Source organism: Pleurodeles waltl, chromosome 1_2 (genome assembly GCF_031143425.1).
Source record: "Pleurodeles waltl isolate 20211129_DDA chromosome 1_2, aPleWal1.hap1.20221129, whole genome shotgun sequence".
Classification (NCBI taxonomy): Eukaryota; Metazoa; Chordata; class Amphibia; order Caudata; family Salamandridae; genus Pleurodeles; species Pleurodeles waltl.
The window spans coordinates 650,809,717-650,830,533 of NC_090437.1; positions in this window are offsets into that span (position 1 = coordinate 650,809,717).

The following is a 20,817-nucleotide window of genomic DNA, read 5'->3' on the forward strand; positions in this document are numbered from 1 at the left end:
TTCTACAAATGACCTTGCTACTTAGAGTGCGCAGGTCTCATGGGCAGATGTCAGCGCTACATGTTTCTGAAACATAACAGCTTTCAGTCTGCTCAGACTGTCAAAATGTACATTAAAAGTAGCAATATGAGGCAAAATGTCTGCTACTTTTCTGTGATGCATAGGGGGAAAAGGACTTTACCCCAACAAGTTACAATTTCGGAGACCAAAACTACATAGGGAATTCCTCAACAGCTCTCACCGTTTCGAAGTACACAACTTCCATTTGAGAGCAGCTGGAACGCTGGTCGAATCAAGGGGACAGGAACTCCCTTCAAATAACAGGCCAAACTTACTGCAGAAGCATTACAAGCTCCTTGCAGGGACAGCTGTTTGCAAACCAGTGAATGGTTCACAGAAGTGTCACATTCACTGCTGCTAAGAAAGACCTTTTTCATGCAATTGAAACAATTGTACTAGAAGGGTAGCTCCCACACCTCATGAATGTGACTATCTCCCCGCCTTTCACAACTGCCTACAGGAATATGTTTCAAGCAAGATGTGAATTGGAGGGTTGAAATAGGCAGATTGATAACCTCATGAATTAGCCAGACAGCAGATGGCATTTCTGCCTCAGTAAAAGGCACTTTTTCTAATTTTTCAATGTTCAGCATAATATAAGTAGTTTCTTTCTTAGCCATTATTTGTTGTTGTCACGTCTAATTGAATGCTGCAAACAGGTCCTTAGCCCTGACATAATGCCATGTGATGCTACCAATTTTCAATGTCTAATGTGTCCAATTTAACTGCATAATGGACCTAAGTTGGCTCTGTCCATGTTGTAAAGATGACATGTCAATTTGTATGTCAATTGCATTAGAAATGATATTGTTAAGAGTGTATATGCTGTCGGATAAGGTGTTAACCACATGATCTACAACGGCGAATGCTTTCTGTAATTTTTCTTGATCTATTTGCCTTAACCGGGCAGTGGCAATTTGTTGTGAAAGTTTTGAAATTTCATTATAAATTGCATCTAAGAAGCACTTTTTATGTTGTCTTCTGGTGGCTAATAGAAAGTCTTGTAAGTCTCTAATATTGGATAGGAGAGTGAGGTTTTTTTTTATGGCATCTAGTGAGAAACATTTTAACCATTGCTGGCATAATTTTCCTATTCTGTATGCTGTCACAATACCTGAACGTTCTGATTACACATAGCGAGAATCTGGTCTATTCCCTCTAAAACCCCAGTGGAGTTCACAAAATGGACATGACAACCATTTGTGTCCACTGGCCGCAATGACCACCTTCTAGGACTTGAAAGTGTTGTGTTAAAAGTTTCATTGCAGACCCACCCATCAAGCTGTTGTTCACTTGCATTATTGTAGTTTTGGCATTTGTAAAAGTTTGCAGGTCTGGGAATACTGGGCGCATTTAACTATTTAACTTTTGCCAAGCCTAAACAGCTTGTCTACTGCACTGTGTCATTTAGAAATATAGGCCCTCATTACAACATTGGCGGTAAGTGCTGCTTTCCACCATGCTGACTGCCACCAACATACTGCGACCGCGGCAGTATACCGCTACCCGTATTATGACCCACACATAGAAATCTGCCACTATACAGACACACACACAAGTCCGCCAGCCCAAAGGCCAGTGATAAACTGGTGGTACCAAAACCCACACCATTACGCCAACAGAAATATGCCCACAGCATCATGACCCACAAATCACTGCGGCGGTCATTCAACCGCACTCCAAATACACACACACTAACAAAACAACACCACATTGGACAATTCAAAATACATACACCTGATACACCTACACACACCACACCCACACACCCACAACACTATAAAACACCCACCCACAATACCCACAACCCTTTACGACCCAAAGATTTTGGTAAGTGAGAGACAGACAAGCCAGGAGCACTCACTGAATCTGAGCCATAAAACACCATCACCTATACACCATCCACGTACCTCACAGCACACACCACAAGACTTCACCCCCACACACCCTCACACAAAGCACTCACACTACACCCATGGCACCACAAAGACACCCCAGGTTCTCGGAGGAGGAGCTACGGGTCATGATGGAGAAAATCATCTGGGTAGAGTCACAGCTACTCGGATCACAGGTGCAGCAGACGTCCATTGCTAGGAAGATGGAGCTATGGCGGAGATTCGTGGACAGGGTCAACGCCGTGGCACAGCACCCCAGAACAAGGGATGACATCAGGAAGAGTGGAACAACCTACGAGGGAAGGTGCGTTCCGTGGTAGCAAGACACCAGATAGCTGTACAGAGGACTGGCGGTGGACACCCACCTCCTCCCCTACAACCAACAACATGGGAGGAGCAAGTCTTGGCCCTCATGCATCCTGAGGGCCTGGCAGGAGTAGCAGGAGGGCTGGACTCTGGTAAGTCAAATCTTTACTACTTTATCCCCCACCCTACTTGCATGCCATGACAAAATCCTACCCCTACCCTCACCCCATCACTCCACCACCTCACATATACCCCACCATCATCACCCACCTATCCCAATACTAAGTTCTGCATGCAATAACAATGCATGGACCACCATCACAGACCTGCATGGACACCCATCACCACAGCATGCACACTAGTGACAATCACTTAGCCAAACCAAGGACAACTCACACAAGCTAAAATGCCTTGGTAATAACAACAATAGAGGGAAACATATCCATGTACAAGATGGCGCACGCAGATACAATAACACTGCATTTCATCCCCACAGGACCCCTACTCAACGTGACTGGAGAGGAGGTGCCAGCCACATCCAGTCCTCCCCCAGAAGAGGCCCACAGTGATTACAGCAGCTCTGCACGCCTGAATCACGATGACCAACCTAGCCCATCAGCGACCTCTGGACAGTCAGTTACCCAAGCACAGTCCCAAACCACCACAGATCCTAGCCCTTCAGGAAACACGACCACAGCACCCACCCAGTGGGCCCATCCTTCTGTCCCCAGGACACGTCAATCAGCAGTGTGTCCACCACTACAGGGACCCTAGGCAACCCCACAAACACAGGACGATCAGGGACTGTGGGCACACAGTTCAGGGGACAGAGGCACAAGACAACAGGGAAGCTGGGAGGACTGCTGTGCGACAGGGGGAGGACAGACTCAGGGAACCGACTCTCCATGAGGCACTCACCAACATCCTGGGAGCATTCCACCATTCCCAGGAGACCATGGGCCAGATACTGGCCAAGTTGCAGGAGACCCAGCGGCTGCAGGAGGGACAGTACCTGGGGATCAGGGAAGACCTGAGAGAAATCCACCCTGGTCACCATTGCAGGGGTGCTGGCAGACATGGCCAACACCATGAGGGAGGCAGTGGCACACCAAAGGGCCCCTGACACTAGCTGCATCAAAGGACAGCCCTCCACCTCCACCGACGCTAGTGGACAGGAGGCCCCACCACAGGCACAACAGGCCACCAGCCCATCCCCTGCAGAAGGAGAACCACCACCCAACGGTCCCTGCGATCCAGGCAGAAGACAGAGAACATTGCCAAGACCCCGCCAGGAAATAAGACTCTCCTGATTGTCCCCCTTGCGTCCCACCCTGTCACCCTGTCTACCTTCAACTGCCATTGCTCCTCTTCCTATGGAAGGGGATAGACTGGACTCTACCCTGGACTTTCCTCCATCAGCAACCCCCCCATTGCAATACCCCCTCCACTTCTCAGCACCAAAATAAACACCCATAGAACAAAATCAAATACAGAGTCTTTCAAATGCTTCACAATTGTATTAGTTTCACAAACTGTAAGCATTGCAATTCAAATGCACAGTAATATTCATATAGATATGACCTGTGGAGGGCAGCAGTAAACACACCAGGAGCCAGAGTGGGGCACAGAGATCTGAAAATAGAGAAGCCAAAGGGTACAGTGAGTGACCATAGATATAGGGAATTCAGGCTGCCATGTTCAATGTCAAACACAAAACTGCAATGGTAGGTGAAGTTACAGTGTCTTACCTGTGTGTCATTTGAAGTACTTTTGAATTAGTGTACAACTTCTGTTGTCCACATCTTCTTCCTCTGCCTCCTCTTCATCACTGTCCACAGGCTCCACCGCTGCCACATGGCCATCTCCAGGCTCATCCTCCTGCAGAAAAGGCACCTGGCATCTCAAGGCCAGGTTGTGCAACATGCAACGATGATCTGGCACACCTTCTTGGGTGAGTAGTACACCACCTGCACCGCGTCCAGCACCGCCACATGCACAACTGCCAGCAGCAGCAGCCCCAGTGGGCAGCCGTCCGTGGCTGCAGATGAAGGCCTGGAGGCCTGAAGGCTACCACCACCACTACCAGCAATGCCACCTGCAGCACAACTAGCATCCACTGAACAGCCGTCACTGCCGGCGAACAGTGTGTAGTGGTGACTATATGGGCTGCAGTGCATCCTGGCCCCTGCAACACCTGTCGGTGTGACACACAGGTGAGAGACTGTGACCTTGCCCCATCAAGTATGAAGCACACGGGGCACAAGGCCCCCTCCAGAACCAGTGGAAGAAGGCATCCACTCAGCCCCTCTTTGCCAGGATGAAGCACACTTGGCACAGGGCCCCCTCCAGGACCAGTGGAAGAAGGCATCCACTCAGCCCCTCCTTGCTAGGATGAAGGACACTGGGCACAAGGCCCCCTCCAGAACCAGTGGAAGAAACTACACACTAGAGAGACTGTGGCTTTGCACTCCCCAGGACCAAGCAGTGGGCAAACCACCCACTAGAGAGACTGTGGCTTTGCACTCCCCAGGACCAAGCAGTTGGCAAACCACCCATAGAGAGACTGTGGCCTCGCACTCCCCAGGACCAAGCAGTGGGCAAACCACCCACTAGAGAGACTGTGGCCTTGCACTCCCCAGTAACTAGCAGTGGGAATGGAGCCCCCTCCAGGCCAGTGGCGTTGTACCATCTTCCGGCTGAAGTGCCCCCCATTTCCCGTCCCCCTGAGGTGCATGTGTGTTTTCGACCTGATGCCCCTTAAGTGTTCTCTCCGTATTGACGCAGGCGTCAAGTGTGGCCTTGGCCTATGTGTTTTGGCCCAGTGGGCCACGGACATTTTGGAGTGGGCATTGTCCTTCCTTTTTTATATATTGTTTGTTGCTTTCAGAGCATATTTTCTATATTTGTAATATTACACTCAATTTAATCAATTACTTTTGTCCTTGCGTTATTCCTGAGGGTTATGGGGTGTATATGTGATGTTGTTGCATATGTTTGTGTGTATGGTGTTGGGGGTGGGGGTGTTGTGTGTTGCATGTGTGTGTCACTCTCTTTTTCCTTCCCCCTCCCTTGTGTGCTAGGTACAGTACTCATCGTGGTCTTCACCAGCATTTATGCTCCTGCTGTATGAGAAGGTACACCAGCATTGGGAAAAAGTGCAGCTCAGTCTCTATGGCGTCGTGGTTCTTCCTTGAGTGTCAAGTGGTGAGTCGTTTCCCTACAGAGTACTGTTCCGCCATGCTTTTGATGACGTTCGTACCCCCCCGGAAGAGCTGGAGGATAGGCGTGTTGTAATGCAGTGGGCGGTACATTGTCTTCCATCTGGCTGTTGGCGGTTACTGCTGCGGTGTTTGTTGCTACTGCCATAGCAGTCGGTGTGTTAAAGTGGCTGTTTGTGTTGGCTGTTTCCACTGTGGTCACGATTCCAAATTTTTTACTGCCGGCCTGTTGGCGGTGTTACCACCGCTTTATCACCGAATGCCAGGGTTGTAATAGGGCCATAATTTGTAAAGGTATCAAGCATGCTCTAAATAAAGCTTCCCTTCTCTGTATTTGCCAAATCTTAGTTCCCTAAACACTGTTCTAATCAATCGACTTCATCCAGTTTTCGTAGCCTTTATAGCCAACCGGGAAAAGAAGGAATCAGAATCCATTATATTGTGCATTTCCATTAAGGGTAATTTAAAATAATAGGATGAAGCATCTTGAACATTATGCCCAGAACAATATGTAAAAGTATCCGTATATGTTGTAGAACTCCCCACTGGCAGGGTAGGACAATGTTCCCATTGTGTATGATTAAAAATTGTCAACATCCTGACAGTGCGTGCTCTACGGGCAATGTAAATGCAAAAACCCAGTCCTTATGCAGAGGCATATTTCATGCATTGTGTTTCTATGCAGTATGTTAACCTTTTGCATTGCAGAGCTTACCTTGAAAAGTCAAATAATGCTGTTTGTAATTCATTGTTCATTTGCAAGGCTTGTTTGCAGGACTACACGGTGTGGTCCTTTATTCTAAGACTTTCTAGAAGCCTTTCTTGCAGCATGGTTGGGTGTGGCTCCTGGGCGGGGCTTGGCTCTATATAAGGGAGCCAGCCCAACTCCACATGCTCACTATTCAGAGGTCCCGGTGCAGAGCAGCAGCATTTTCCAGAGCTCCTGTCCCTGTGGCCTATCCAGTCATTTCCAGGCCTGCACTTGCTTATTTGGTGATCTTCAGGCAGAGCGGTAACGCAGAGGTCGGTTTAGGCCCCTGACTCCGTTTTCTAGTAACTTTTGAGTTTTGGGCCTAATATTGAAATCGCATGTACGCGATCATTTCATGACATTTATCTTGTGAATTCCGAAATGGCAACCGCGTACGTGATTCCTTCCAGGCATTTATTTTGTGGTATTCAGATCGGCAGTGTGCACAATCATTTAATGGCATTTACCTTGTGAGTTCCGAATCGGCAACAGTGTGCACGATTCCTTCCAGGCATTTATTTCATGGTATTCAGATCGGCAGTGTGTGCGATCATTTCATGGCATTTATCTTGTGAATTCCGAATCGGCAACAGTTTGTGCGATTCCTTCCAGGCATTTATTGTGTGCTATTCAGATTGGTAGTGTGCGCGATCATTTCATGGCATTTAGCTGGTGAATTCCGAATCGGCAACCATATGCGTGATTCCTTCCAGGCATTTATTTCGTGGTATTCAGATTGGCGATGTGCGCTATCGTTTCATGGCATTTTCCTTGTGAGTTCCGAATCGGCAACAGTGTGCGCGATTCCTTCCAGGCATTTATTTCATGGTATTCAGATCGGCAGTGTGTGCGATCATTTCATAGCATTTACCTTGTGAATTCCGAATCGGCAACAGTGTGCACGATTCCTTCCAGGCGTTTATTTCGTGGTATTCAGATCGGCAGTGTGCGCGATCATTTCATGGTCTTTGAATCGTGAATTCCGAATCGGCAGCAGTGTGCGCGATTCCTTTTCAAACATTTACTTTTTGCCATTCAGATCAGCAGTGTGTGCGATCATTTCATGGCATTTACCTTGTGAATTCTGAATCGGCAACAGTGTGCGCGATTCCTTCCAGGGGACGGAGGCCCAGGAACACGGGGGAACTGGGAGGGATGCTGTGCGACAGGGGGAGGACAGGCCACGGGAACCCACTCTCCACAAGGCCCTCTCCAACATCATGGGAGCCTACCACCATTCCCACCATTCCCAGGAGACAATGGCAACGGTACTGGCCAAGTTTCAGGAGACCCAGCGTCTGCAGGAGGAACAGTATTTGGGCTTCAGGGAGGAACTCAGATCCATCAATTCCACCCTCGGCACCATCGTAGGGGTGCTGAAGGAATTCCTCAACACCAGGAGGGACACTGTGGCACAACAAGGGGCCCCTGACACTAGCCTGGACAATGAACTGCCCACCACCTCAGCCGGCGCTAGTGGACAGGAGGCACCGCCACAGGACCACCACACAAGCACCCGACCCCTTGCAGAGGGTGAACCACCCCGCAAAAGGTCCCTGAGATCCAGGACAAAGACAGAGAACGATGCCAAGACCCCCGCCAAGAAATGAGACCACCCTGAATGTCATCCTTCTGTCCCACTTTGTCACCCTGTCCATCCTCAAACTGCCCCAGCTCCACTTCCTATGCCCATTTGGGCAATGCACCTGTGAGACTAATAGACTGGACTCTGCCATGGACATTCCTCCACCATCACCCCTCACCATTTTACAACCCCCTCCAATATTGAGAACTTAAATAAACACCCTTGAAGCACAAAACAATCTGGAGTCAGTCTGTGATTTCGAAATAGTGTATTAGCAATTACAGTGTCAAAATGCTCTTTCAAATGTAATGTCAACATACCTATGTCACACAGCTCTAATCCATGAGGAAACAAAGCAGATGTCACACAGTGGGACCCAAATCTGTGAAATCGCAAGGGAAAGTGAAAACTCAGTGACCATACACTGGGTGAAAACGACAGACAGTTGAGAGGTAGTAGTGTTAAAGTACATGTAGTAAGCAGGTTTGTAATCTTACCTGTGTCTCACTGGAAATATTGCAGGATCACCGAGTTCCTGTTGTCGATGTCCTCTTCTTCTGCTTCCTCGTCTTCACTGTCCACAGGCTCCACAGCTGCAACAACACCGCCATCTGGACCATCCTCCTGCAGAAAAGGCACCTGTCATCGCAAAGCTAAGTTGTGAAGCATACAGCAGGCCATGATGATCTGGCACACTTTCTTTGGTGAGTAGAATAGGGATCCACCTGTCATATGGAGGCACCTGAACCTGGCCTTCAGGAGGCCGAACGTCCGCTCTACAATCCTCCTAGTTCGCCCTTGGGCCTCATTGTAGCGTTCCTCTGCCCTTGTCCTAGGATTCCTCACTGGGGTCAGTAGCCATGACAGGTTGGGGTAACCAGAGTCACCTGCAAATGGCGAGGGACAACTGTTAGACACACACTAACCTGTAGGGATATCCCCAGACCCAGACAACCATTCCCACTGACTTGCTTCCAGGTGCTCACCTAATAGCCACACACGGTGCCTCTGGAGTTGCCCCATCACATAAGGGATGCTGCTATTCCGCAAGATGTGAGTGTCATGCACTGAGCCAGGGAATTTGGCATTAACATGGGAGATGTACTGGTCTGCCAAACAAACCATCTGCACATTCATGGAATGATAACTCTTCCGGTTTCTGTACACCTGTTCACTCCTGCGAGGGGTACCAAAGCCACATGTGTCCCATCAATGGCACGTATGATGTTGGGGATATGTCCCAAGGCATAGAAGTCACCTTTCACTGTAGGCAAATCCTCCACCTGAGGGAAAACGATGTAGCTCCACATGTGTTTCAGCAGGGCAGACAACACTCTGGACAACACGTTGGAAAACATAGGCTGGGACATCCCTGATGCTATGGCCACTGTTGTTTGAAATGACCCACTTGCAAGGAAATGGAGTACTGACAGCACCTGCACTTGAGGGGGGATTCCTGTGGGATGGCGGATAGCTGACATCAGGTCTGGCTCCAGCTGGGCACACAGTTCCAGGATTGTGGCACGATCAAGCCTGTAGGTGATGATCACATGTCCTTCCTCCATTGTCGACAGGTCCATCAGTGGTCTGAACACCGGAGGATGCTGCCATCTCCTAACATTTCCCAGCGGACGGTGCCTATGAAGGACAACAGCGAGCACAGAGTCAACCAACTCAGAGGTCCGTACCCACAGCTTACACAGAACACAAATCATAATCCAAAATGTGGCCTGTATGAGTGTTGAGGCAAGGCCTAGGTATGTGTGACACAGTTAAAAATTAAGCCATGTGGGTCCCTGAAATGGCAGCTGCCTGACCTGTAAAGTTGGACAATGGGATGTGAGGTAACTGCGCTGGCGTTGTACACCGTCACAGTAGGTGGGCGAAGACCGCGGCGCAATTCTGCATTGGTTAACATTAGACCCTATGGGTCCCAGGAGCCAATGACGATGTACGCCGCCAGTGACGGTACGCAACGCCGTGGACTTGAACGCCATTTTTTATCTGTTCCATCAATCAATACCTGATCTTCAACAGGAGAGGTACTACACTGCAAGTGCTGCTGTGACCTCGGCCTGGAAGAGACAATGGCTCGTGCGTCTGGGGAAAGGGACCCTGCCTTCACATCGGAGGAGATGGAGAAACTTGTGGATGGGGTCCTCCTCCAGTACACGCTACTCTACGGTCCTCCAGACAAACAGGTAAGTACACTGGGAGCATGCTGTATGGGCTATGCCTGTGTGGAGTGGGGTGGATGAAAGATGGGGGGGAGATTGAGGCGTGCATTAAACGACGGTGAGTGCATATGGCACATGGCAAGGGTAGGGATGGGGGCCAATGACTGTGACTGTGCAGTTGGTAATAACTTGTCTTTTCCCCCTGTACAATTCATGTAGGTCAGCGCCCACCAGAAAAAGGATATTTGGCGTGCCATCGCCAAGGATGTCCGGACCCTGGGGGTCCACCACAGACGGAGCACCCACTGCCGTAAGAGATGGGAGGACATTCGCCGCTGGAGCAAGAAGACCGCGGAGGCCCAGCTGGGAATGGCCTCCCACCATGGGAGGGGTGCCCGTCGTACCATAACCCCCCTGATGTTAAGGATCCTGGCGGTGGCGTACCCGGAGTTGGATGGGCGCTTGAGGGCATCACAGCAGCCACAAGGGGGTGAGTACACTCTCATTCTGCTGATTTTGTGCGCAGTGGAGGTGTCTGGGTGGGGTAGGTGGGCTGTGGGTTTTCCTAGGCCAGGGCGAGTGTGCTAGTTAGGTCCCCTTGTTCTGGCAGAACCTGTGGCACTCCACCCCACCTGTGTACAGTGCCAAGTACACCTAGTCAGGCTCCTTTGTCATCCATGTGTGCAGATGTCAGCCTTAGCCTTGTAGGCCATGTCCCAGGGATTGAACAGTGGAGCCCAAGTGCGCGGCGTAGTGCAGGGGGCTTCTGTGTTTGTCGTGTCTGCCAACTTTAGCGGTAATGCATGCACTCAACATGTCTTTCTTCTGTCCCCCCCTTTTTGTGGTCTCCCTGTTCTTGTGTGCATTAGCATCATCTGGCGGAGGACCAGTGTCACCGGAGCAGGAGGGAGCTGCATCCCACATGGCCCTGGAGGGTGAGACAACGGACTCGGAGTTCACCAGTGGGACGGAGGGCGAGGGGAGCTCCACAGCGTGGAGAGGAGGTGACACCAGGGACACAGACTCGTCCTATGATGGGAGTTCCCTTGTGGTGGCAGCAACATCTGTGCCCCCGCATCTACAGGTACAGCCGCCACCCCCCTACCAGAACCACCCTCCCAGCAGTCCCTCAGCCTTTGCCCTGTGCCCGCTCACCCAGGAGGGTGGGCATCACCTTTGCCCCAGGCACCTCAGGCCCTGCCCCAGTCACCCCTGATGCCCTCAGTGAGAAGGGCATTGACCTCCTCAGGTCCCTCACTGTTGGGCAGTCTACCATTTTGAATGCCATCCAGGGTGTAGAAAGGCAGTTGCAACAAACAAATGCATTCCTGGAGGGCATTCACTCTGGTCAGGCGGCCCTTCAGTGAGCTTTTCAGACTCTGGCCTCAGCACTGATGGCAGCCATTGTCCCTGTCTCTAGCCTCCCCCCTCCAACTTCCTCCACCCAGACCCAATCCCCTCTACCTCAGCCTATCCCAAGCACACCTTCAGACCAGCATGCACACAAGTCAACACACAAGGGAAGCTCTGCCAAACATAAGCACCACACATCCCACAGGCACTCACGCAAGCATCACACACATGCTGACACACCAACATCCACTGCCTCCACTATGTACCCCTCCCCCTCGTCTCCCTCCTCCCTCCCAGTCTCGTCTACACTCACACCTGCATGGGTTGTAACGACCACCCTAGTTTCTTATTTGGCTAGCTTTAATCGGCTGATAGCAGAAACATCCTGACCTGAAGAAAAGCAAGCAGCCCTGTTCTATCAAGGACTCAAAGATGAGCTAAAAGACATTCTTGCTCAGATTGATCCTCAACCCACGGAGTGTCAAGATCTGATAAATCTTGTTTTGTGACTAGACCATCGCCTTGCGGAACAACAGGGAACACACAAAAAGACTGAGAAAAATTCCTGGCGTGTTCATGAGTACAGAGAATCAAAATTTCAGAGAGAGAACAGTTCTGAACCAATGAAAATTGGAACTATCAGGCGGCCTTTGACAAAAGACGAAAAAGACCTACGTAGAAAGAACGGACAATGTCTTTACTGTGGTCGAAAGGGTCATTTTGCCAGAGAATGTCCTGCAAAACCCAAAAGACAGACAAACCTCTACCAAGAAGGTTGTAGCAAACGCACAGATCAAGCAGAAAAAATAGAACAACCAAGGTGTACAGAAGGATTGCTCTTGGGTGTTACCATGGAACCTTCACAAGATGGTAGAACATTTTTACTTGTTTACTCGAGTCAAGACATCTAAGGCTAGATATATAAGTACTGGTAAAACAAAAGACTTATCTACAGAAAGCCATTGTAGATTCTGGGGCTACTGGTAACTTTGTTGCTGCACAGTTGGTTCAAACATGGGGGATCCTATGCGCCTAGACGAAAACACCAGAAATAGTACAAGCCGTAGATGGAAAATTCTTAACTGGAGGCCCAGTGACTCTTCAAATTGTCCCCTTGTCGGTGATCTGTAATGGTGGGAGTTCGTATACCACGCATGAAGAGAAAATTATCTTTGATGTCATCCATGCTCCTCAGTATGGAATTATCCTTGGACTACCGTGGTTAACTTATCATAACCCTTAAATAAACTGGTCAGAAAGGAAAGTCGTGTTCTCCTCCATCTTGTGTAATGAAAAATGTCTCCAGACATCAAGTGTCACAGATCCTCGCAAATCCCACATAGCCATAGCCGCTGAAACAGATGTAACACTGCCTTTGCAGTGTTCATCATTCCTTGATGTTGCTGACAAAAAAGAAGCCTTATCCACCTCCCCAGTCTTGACTCATCCAGATACTGACTGTCCATTCATAGCAGAAGCAGATGCTTCAGACATGACAATTGGGGCAGTGTTATCGCAACACAACAAAGTTAATTACCAAATGGACAAGCTAGCCAGACAAGAATCTACCATGTTACCCGCAATCCAGTCACCTGGGTCTATCACTGCTTCGGACAAGATTATGTGCATCATAAAAACCAAAGACTTTTTTTTAAGAAATCCGTAATTCCTTCACCATTGAGAATTGGCAGACATGGGCTCAAGCCAATCCCAAGAGGTCAATCAAACAGGGACTACCTTTCCATGATGCCCGTTTATTTGTTCCAACTACCAAGTTGCGCAAGTTGGTATTTCATTGGTTGCATGTTATACCTATGGCAGGTCATCCAGGTATTACTAAAACTCTTGAATTCAACCAACGCTACTTTTGGTGGCCTACTTTGGTAAAAGACTTCAAGCAGATGGTAGTTAACTGTGAAGTTTGTGCTCGCATTAAGTAAAGTCATTCAAAACCAAAAGGAGTGTTACATCCTGCTACCCTGCCAATCACGATTCCACAAGAAAGTTCACTTACACCAGCCATGTCAGAGACGATTCAACAACTCCATCAAACCCAGAAACAAATCCAGCAACATCTAGATAAAGCTAAACAAACGTATAAGAAGTACTATGACAAGAAACATTGTGAAGGACCCCAATATAAGCCAGGTGATAGAGTGTGGTTTTCCACACGTCATATCAACTTCAAGAAAAAGCATATGTTTAATTCCAAATTCATAGGTCCTTACACAGTACTTTAGCAAATCAATCCAGTGACCTATAAACTGCAGTTACCAAGGTCACTACGTATTCATCCAGTATTTCATACTTCACTCCTGAAAAGAGATGTCCAAAAAGTCCACTCCCAACCAGCTCCAGTTCTAGTACAGGGAGAATTGGAATACCAAGTTCACAGGTGCTGGATTCAAAATTTAGAGGTCGTAATCTCTGGTATCTAATATCTTGGAGAGGTTACGGTACTGAGAGCAATTCATGGGTTTCCGCATCTGACATTCATGCTCCACGACTAGTGAGGCGTTTCCGTCCCCTACATCCAGACAAAACAGGCCCTAGAGCGCGTTTGGGAGGGGGGAGTACTGTCAACATCCGGACAGTGCACGCTCTACGGGCGACGTAAATGCAAAAACCCAGTCCTTAGGCAGAGGCATATGTCATGCATTGAGTTTCTATGCAGTATGTTAACCTTTTGCATTGCAGAGCTTTCCCCTTGAAAAGTCATTAATGCTGTTTGTAATTCATTGTTCATTTGCAAGGCTTGCTTGCAGGACTACAGGGTGTGGTCCTTTATTCTAAGACTTTCAAGAAGCCTTTCTTGCAGCATGGTTGGGTGTAGCTCGTGGGCAGGGCTTGGCTCTATATAAGGGAGCCAGCCCAGCTCCACGTGCTCACTATTCAGAGGTCCCAGTGCAGAGCAGCAGCATTTTCCAGAGCTCCTGTCCCAGAGCCCTATCCAGTCATTTCCAGGCCTGCACTTGCTTATTTGGTGATCTTCAAGCAGGGCGGTAAGGCGGAGGTCGGGTTAGGCCCCGACTCCATTTTCTAGTAACTTTAGAGTTTTGGGCCTAATCTTGAAATCGCGTGTACGCAATAATTTCATGGCATTTATCTTGTGAATTCCGAATCAGCAACCGTGTGCGCGATTCCTTCCAGGCATTTATTTTGTGGTATTCAGATCGGCAGTGTGCGCGATCATTTCATGGCATTTACCTTGTGAGTTCCGAATCGGCAACAGTGTGCGCGATTCCTTCCAGGCATTTATTTTGTGGTATTCAGATCAGCAGTGTGTGCGATCATTTCATGCCATTTATCTTGTGAATTCCGAATTGGCAACAGTTTATGTGATTCCTTCCAGGCATTTATTTTGTGGTATTCAAATCGGCAGTGTGTGCGATCATTTTATGGCATTTATCTTGTGAATTCCGAATCAGCAATTGTGTGCGCGATTCCTTCCAGGCATTTATTTCGTGGTATTCAGACTGGCAGTGTGCGCAATCATTTCATGGCATTTACCTTGCGAGTTCTGAATCGGCAGCAGTGTGTGCGATTCCTTTTCAAACATTTAGTTCTTGGCATTCAGATCGGCAGTGTGTGCGATCATTTCATGGCATTTACCTTGTGAATTCTGAATCGGCAACAGTGTGCGCGATTCCTTCCAGGCATTTACTTCGTGACATTCAGATCGGCAGTGCGCGCGATCATTTCATGGCATTTACATTGTGAATTCTGAATCGGTGGAGTGCGCAATTCTTTTTCCTGCATTTAAATCTTGAAAGCATAGATCGGCGTTGTGCGCTATCATTTCATTGCATAATAATTTAGATGTTCGAATCGGCAACAGAGTGCGCAATTCTTTTCTGATGCTTAAACTTTTTAAATACAGATTGGCGAAGTGTGCAATCATTTTTTGACATTGAAACTTAGATGAGGGGTTTGACTAAAGAGCATAACATTCCCTGAACGTTTAAGTCTTGGAAACTCTTAATCAGAAAGGGACGTAGGAGTGTATTTCATGTTATTTGTGCAGTTCATTCGTGTAGAGATGAAACCATGTGTTCCTTGATTCTTGATACAATGCAGAGAGTGTTCTAAACAGTATTTTGGAGAGAGTTTATTGTTCAAAATATAATATGTTAATTCTGGGAATGTTCATAAGAAAATCTTGCATAACCTTTTCTTGATTTCCAGGTACCTAGATTCTTGAGGCCTAGTTATAGTAAAGCCTTAGGCCATCCATGTTTTCAGCACAAGTGTTTATTTTACACAAAGTTTATTGAAAGTCATTGTGATTAATCTTGCAATTGTGTTGTTTAACTCTTGCTTCCACATGACTCCTTCCCCACTGTTTCCAACCCAAAACCCATTCCCCCACTTGGCCATTCTTTAACTCTGTGCTATATAACTAGTGGAGTCTGGAGCTGCCAAGAGGTGGACATGTTGGGAACATGCGCAAGCCCCAAGGATCTGGTCTCCTTGACAAAAATATTCTTTATGGTACTTGCTCTTTGAATGAAATTATGTCCATAAATATTGTAATAGAATATATCAACATAATTTTCTTTTGTTTGGTAAATGTCTTCACCTTCAAATACAATAAAGTACTCAGATAGCATAGAATCAACTGTTTTTTCATACCAGTCATCAGAAACAACCCCAGGTATTGATACATAATTTAAAAAAAGCTGAAAAGCATATGGAATTTCAAGAACTTCCGTTGGGCCAAATATATCAAAGGCTACTTTATGCCAGACAATCCCATCAGTAACTAATATAGCTGAAATGTTCACTAAGGACAAGTCTCTACCGACTTTTTGTATGAGGAAAAATTTGATTTTAGAACCTCATCCATCGGTTCAACTGCAGAGCATTCAGGAAGGTAATGACCATGTATCAGTAAGAAAAAGCTGATGACAAACCCAAACCAAAGAAGAAAGGCAAGTACTGTTAGTAGAAGCCACAGATAGTTCCATGGATGAATGAAATAATTATCTTGACGCCAATTTTTCAGCATATGTGCGATTGACAATGATTTTGCAGAAGATGTGGATGAGTCGGAGAAGGAGTTATCTCGATCGACAAAGTATCGAGAAGCAGTTAGTGCAAAAACTGGAGTTGTGTTGGGAAGTGAAGAACTAACATAGGTCTCCCTTGGTAGTTCGTAGTAGACAATGCCATTCGTTTGACCTGCAATTGAGTCATAGTGCTCTTTAATTTGGTTGTTTCTTTTTGCAGATGAAGATAGTGCTACTAGTGAAAGATCATTTTCCACCCTTCCCAAGCTCGGGTAAGTGTCAACATTGCTGCTCAAAACCTGCAGAAGAACTTCCTGGTCTGTAGTACGAGGGATTTGGGAACTACCAAGGAGTCAATTAGGTCTGCTGTAGAGGATCGGCTATGTGGTGTGGTTTGACATTATCAATGGAATCAAAGTGGTTTTCTTTTGATCCAGGTAGTAGTAGTAGATTAACCGTTCTGGTACCCTGTATTCTCAGAACTGGAACAGGTACACAGTATGATGGACCAAACTACTTTTTAGCAGAGCAATCTTTTCTCGCACTAGATTCACAACTTTCAGAATCCAGCCAGTAGATGTTATTAGTGCATCCCTTAGTCCCAAGGAGGCGGCACAGGCAGACGCATTTTTGTCACAGAACTGTTTATGTCCTGCAAGACAGCAACATGTTCATTTATGTCAAAGGGCGTGTCTGACGCCTCCACACCAGAGCCATCAAGATCTGGAACATACATTTGAATCTTGAACAGGCACCTCACATGGGGTGCTCCCTCCCAAGGACCCTCTGGGCAGATCATTAAGTGCTCCTTGGACTCCATACAGGTGACAAAGCTAGCTGAGACCCTTGCCTAATAGTATCGCTGTTAAGGATTGCTTTAAGTCTCGATTCTTCTGCTCTACTACACTATTACCTTTAGGATGGTAGGGAGAATGAGAAATGTAGGGGACCCTAACAAAACATGGTGTCCCTGGATACTCTTTAGGCGAAGGCAGGACCCTGGTCCAAGTGGAAAGCCGTAACTACATATGTACAAATATAGGCATGCAAATCTTTAGTAACAGTTTGAGCATCAGAAGCAACTAGAATGTATTGGTATGCACCATCAGGTAACAGAGGACCACAATAGTCCAGGTACACACCCACACACACACACACACATTGTAGTGTTTTTTTTATAAATTACAAGGAATGTCTGTAGAGGACATTTAACCCCTTCACTGCCAGGCCTTTCCCCCCTCAGGTGAAAGGCCTTTTTTGGCTATTTGTGGCAATTCATGCTTAGGCCCTCATAACTTTTTGTCCACATAAGCTACCCATGCCAAATTTGCATCCTTTTTTTCAAACATCCTAGGTGTTCTAGAGGTACCCAGAGTTTGTGGGTTCCCCTGAAGGAGACCAAGACATTAGTCAAAATACAGCAAAATGTTAGTTAGTTTTTTTTTTTTAAATGGGGAAAAGGGCAGCAGATTAAGGTTTGTGTTTTTTTCCCCCTGAAAATGGCATCAACAAAGGGTTTGCAGTGCTAAAATTACCATCTTACCAGCTTTCAGGAACAGGCAGACTTGAATCAGAAAACCAAATTTTTCAACACAATTTTGGCATTTTACTGGGATATACCCCATTTTTACTATTTTTTGTGCTTTTAGCCTCTTTCCAGTTAGTGACAGAAATGGGTGTGAAACCTACGCTGGATCTTGGAAAGCTAAGCATTTCCGAATAGTAGACACAATTCTAAATTCAACAAGGGGGTCATTTGTGTAGATCCTACAAGGTTTTCCTTCAGAAAATAACATCTGAAGTAAAACAATATTGAAATTGAGGTAAAAAAACAGCCATTTTCCCCACGTTTTACTCTGTAACTTTTCCCTACAAAGTCTGATTTTTGAAAGCAATATACTGTTACGTCCACTGGACTCTTCTGGTTGCGTGATATAAATGGCTTGTAGGTTCATCAAGAACCCTAGGTACACAGAGCAAGTAAATAAGCCGCACCTTGCAATGCGTTTTCATTGTATATCGGGTATACAGCAATTCATTTGGTAAAATATAAAGACTGCAAAATTGTTATCAAGGAAACCTTTCTATTTCCAAAGTGGGCACAAGATAAGGTGTTGAGAAGCAGTGGTTATTTTCACATCTCTGAATTCTGGGGTCCACATACTACTATGTGAATTACAGGGCATTTCTCAAATAGATGTCTTTCTTACACACTGTCTTACATTTGGAAGGAAAACATGCAGAGAAAGACAGGGGGCAATTACACTTGTTCTGCTACTCTGTGTTCCCCCAAGTCTCCCAATACAAATGATACCTCACAAATGTGGCTAAAAAAACACTTTTTCCTCACATTTTGGTGACAGAGATTTCTGGAATCTGAGAGGAGCCACAAATTCCCTTCCACCCTACGTTCCCCCAAGTCTCCCGATAAAAATGGTATCTCACTTGTGCGGGTAGACCTAGTGCCCGGGACAGAAAATGCCCCAGAACACAACTTGGACACATCACATTTTCCCAAAGAAAACAGAGCTTTTTTTTGCAAAGTGCCTAGCTGTGGATTATTTCCTCTAGCTCAGTCAATACCTAGGGAAACGTAGCAAACCTGTGCATTTCTGAAACCTAGACACCTAGGGGAATCCAGAATGGGGTGACTTGTGGGGCTCTTAGCAGGTTCTGTTACCCAGAATCCTTTGAAAACCTCAAAATTTGGCCAACACATTTTCCTCACATTTCGGTGACAGAACGTTCTGGAATCTGAGAGGAACCACACATTTCCTTCCACCCTGCGTTCCCCCAAGACTCCTGATAAAAATGGTACCTCACTTGTGTGGGTAGACCTAGTGCCCAGGACAGAAAATGACCCAAAACACAACTTGGACACATCACATTTTCCCAAAGAAAACAGAGCTATTTTTTGCAAAGTGCCTACCTGTTGATTTTGGCCTCTAGCTCAGCCGACACTTAGGGAAACCTACCAAACCTGTGCATTTTTTAAAACTAGACACCTAGGGGACACCAGAATAGGGCGACTTGTGGGGCTTTCACCAGGTTCTGTTACGCAGAATCCTTTGCAAATCTCAAACTTTGGTCAAAAAAACACTTTTCCCTCACATTTCAGTGACAGAAAGTTTTGGAATCTGAGAGAAGCCAGGGATTTCCTTCCACCCTGCGTTCCCCCAAGTCTCCCAATAATAAATGGTACCTCACTTGTGTGAGTAGACCTAGTGCCCGGTACAAAAAATGCGCCAAAACACAACCTGGACACATTACATTTTCCCAAAGAAAACAGAGCTTTTTTTGCAAAGTGACTAGCTGCGGATTTTGGCCTCTAGCTCAGCGGACACCTAGGGAAACCTACCAAACTTGTAAATTTTTGAAAACTAGACTCCTATGGAAATCCGAGATGGGGAGACTTGTGGGGCTCTCACCAGGTTCTGTTATACAGAATCCTTTGCAAACCTCAAAATTTGGCCAAAAAAACACTTTTTCCTCACATTTCAGTGACAGAAAGGAGCCACGAATTTCTTTCCACCCAGCGTTCTCCCCAGTCTCTTTATAAAAATGGTACCTCATTTGTGCGGGTAGGCCTAGTGCCCGTGAAAGGAAATGCCCCAAAACAATATGTGGACACATCAAAATTATCAAATTCAAAACTCCTTTTTTTTGCTGGGGGGGAGGGCACCTGCGTTTTTGGTCGTGGGTCCAGCAGCCATATAGGGAAACCGACCAAACCCAAACATTTCTGAAAACTAGGCACCCGAGGGAATCCAGGGAGATGTGATTTGTATGGATCCCCCAGTGTTTTCTCACCCAGAATCCTCAGCAAACTTCAAATTTAGCTAAAAAATCAAATTTTTCCCACATTTCTGTGTGGGATCACCGCATCGTCACAAATTTCCTACTACCCATCGTTTCCCTCAGTCTCCTGGTAAAAATGATACCTCACTTGTGTAGGTGGGCCAAGTGCCTGTGACAGTGAGGAGCCAAGAACATATCGAAATTGAGGGGGAACCAAAGCAGGTCCAAAAGGCCAGTTTGAAAAAAATAATTTTAGGCTGACATGTGGGGCAGAACTTTTATCGGTCTCGATGCGACAATGCTTGGTGGTAGGAATTTTGTGCATTCCTGCAGATTCCGGAAGGTTCCATCACAAAAATGTGGGAAAAATGTGTGATTTCCAGCAAAGTTGGAGGTTTACATGGCATTGTGGGTAAGAAAATGGTGCTGGGGACATGTGAAGCACACCACCCTGGACTCACCCAGATGTTTTGTTTTCAGATGTGTCTAGGTCTTGTGGATTTTTCTACATGGCAGCACCCAAAGTCCAAAAAGTGAAGCCCTCACCATTCGAAGTGGGACAATTTTGAGAGTTAGACAAGCTCTCATGGCCCAAATGTAAAACCAAAATTCAAAATAATCAAATGTCTTCTTGTTTGCCTTGGGATAAGATGTTTTAGTGTGCT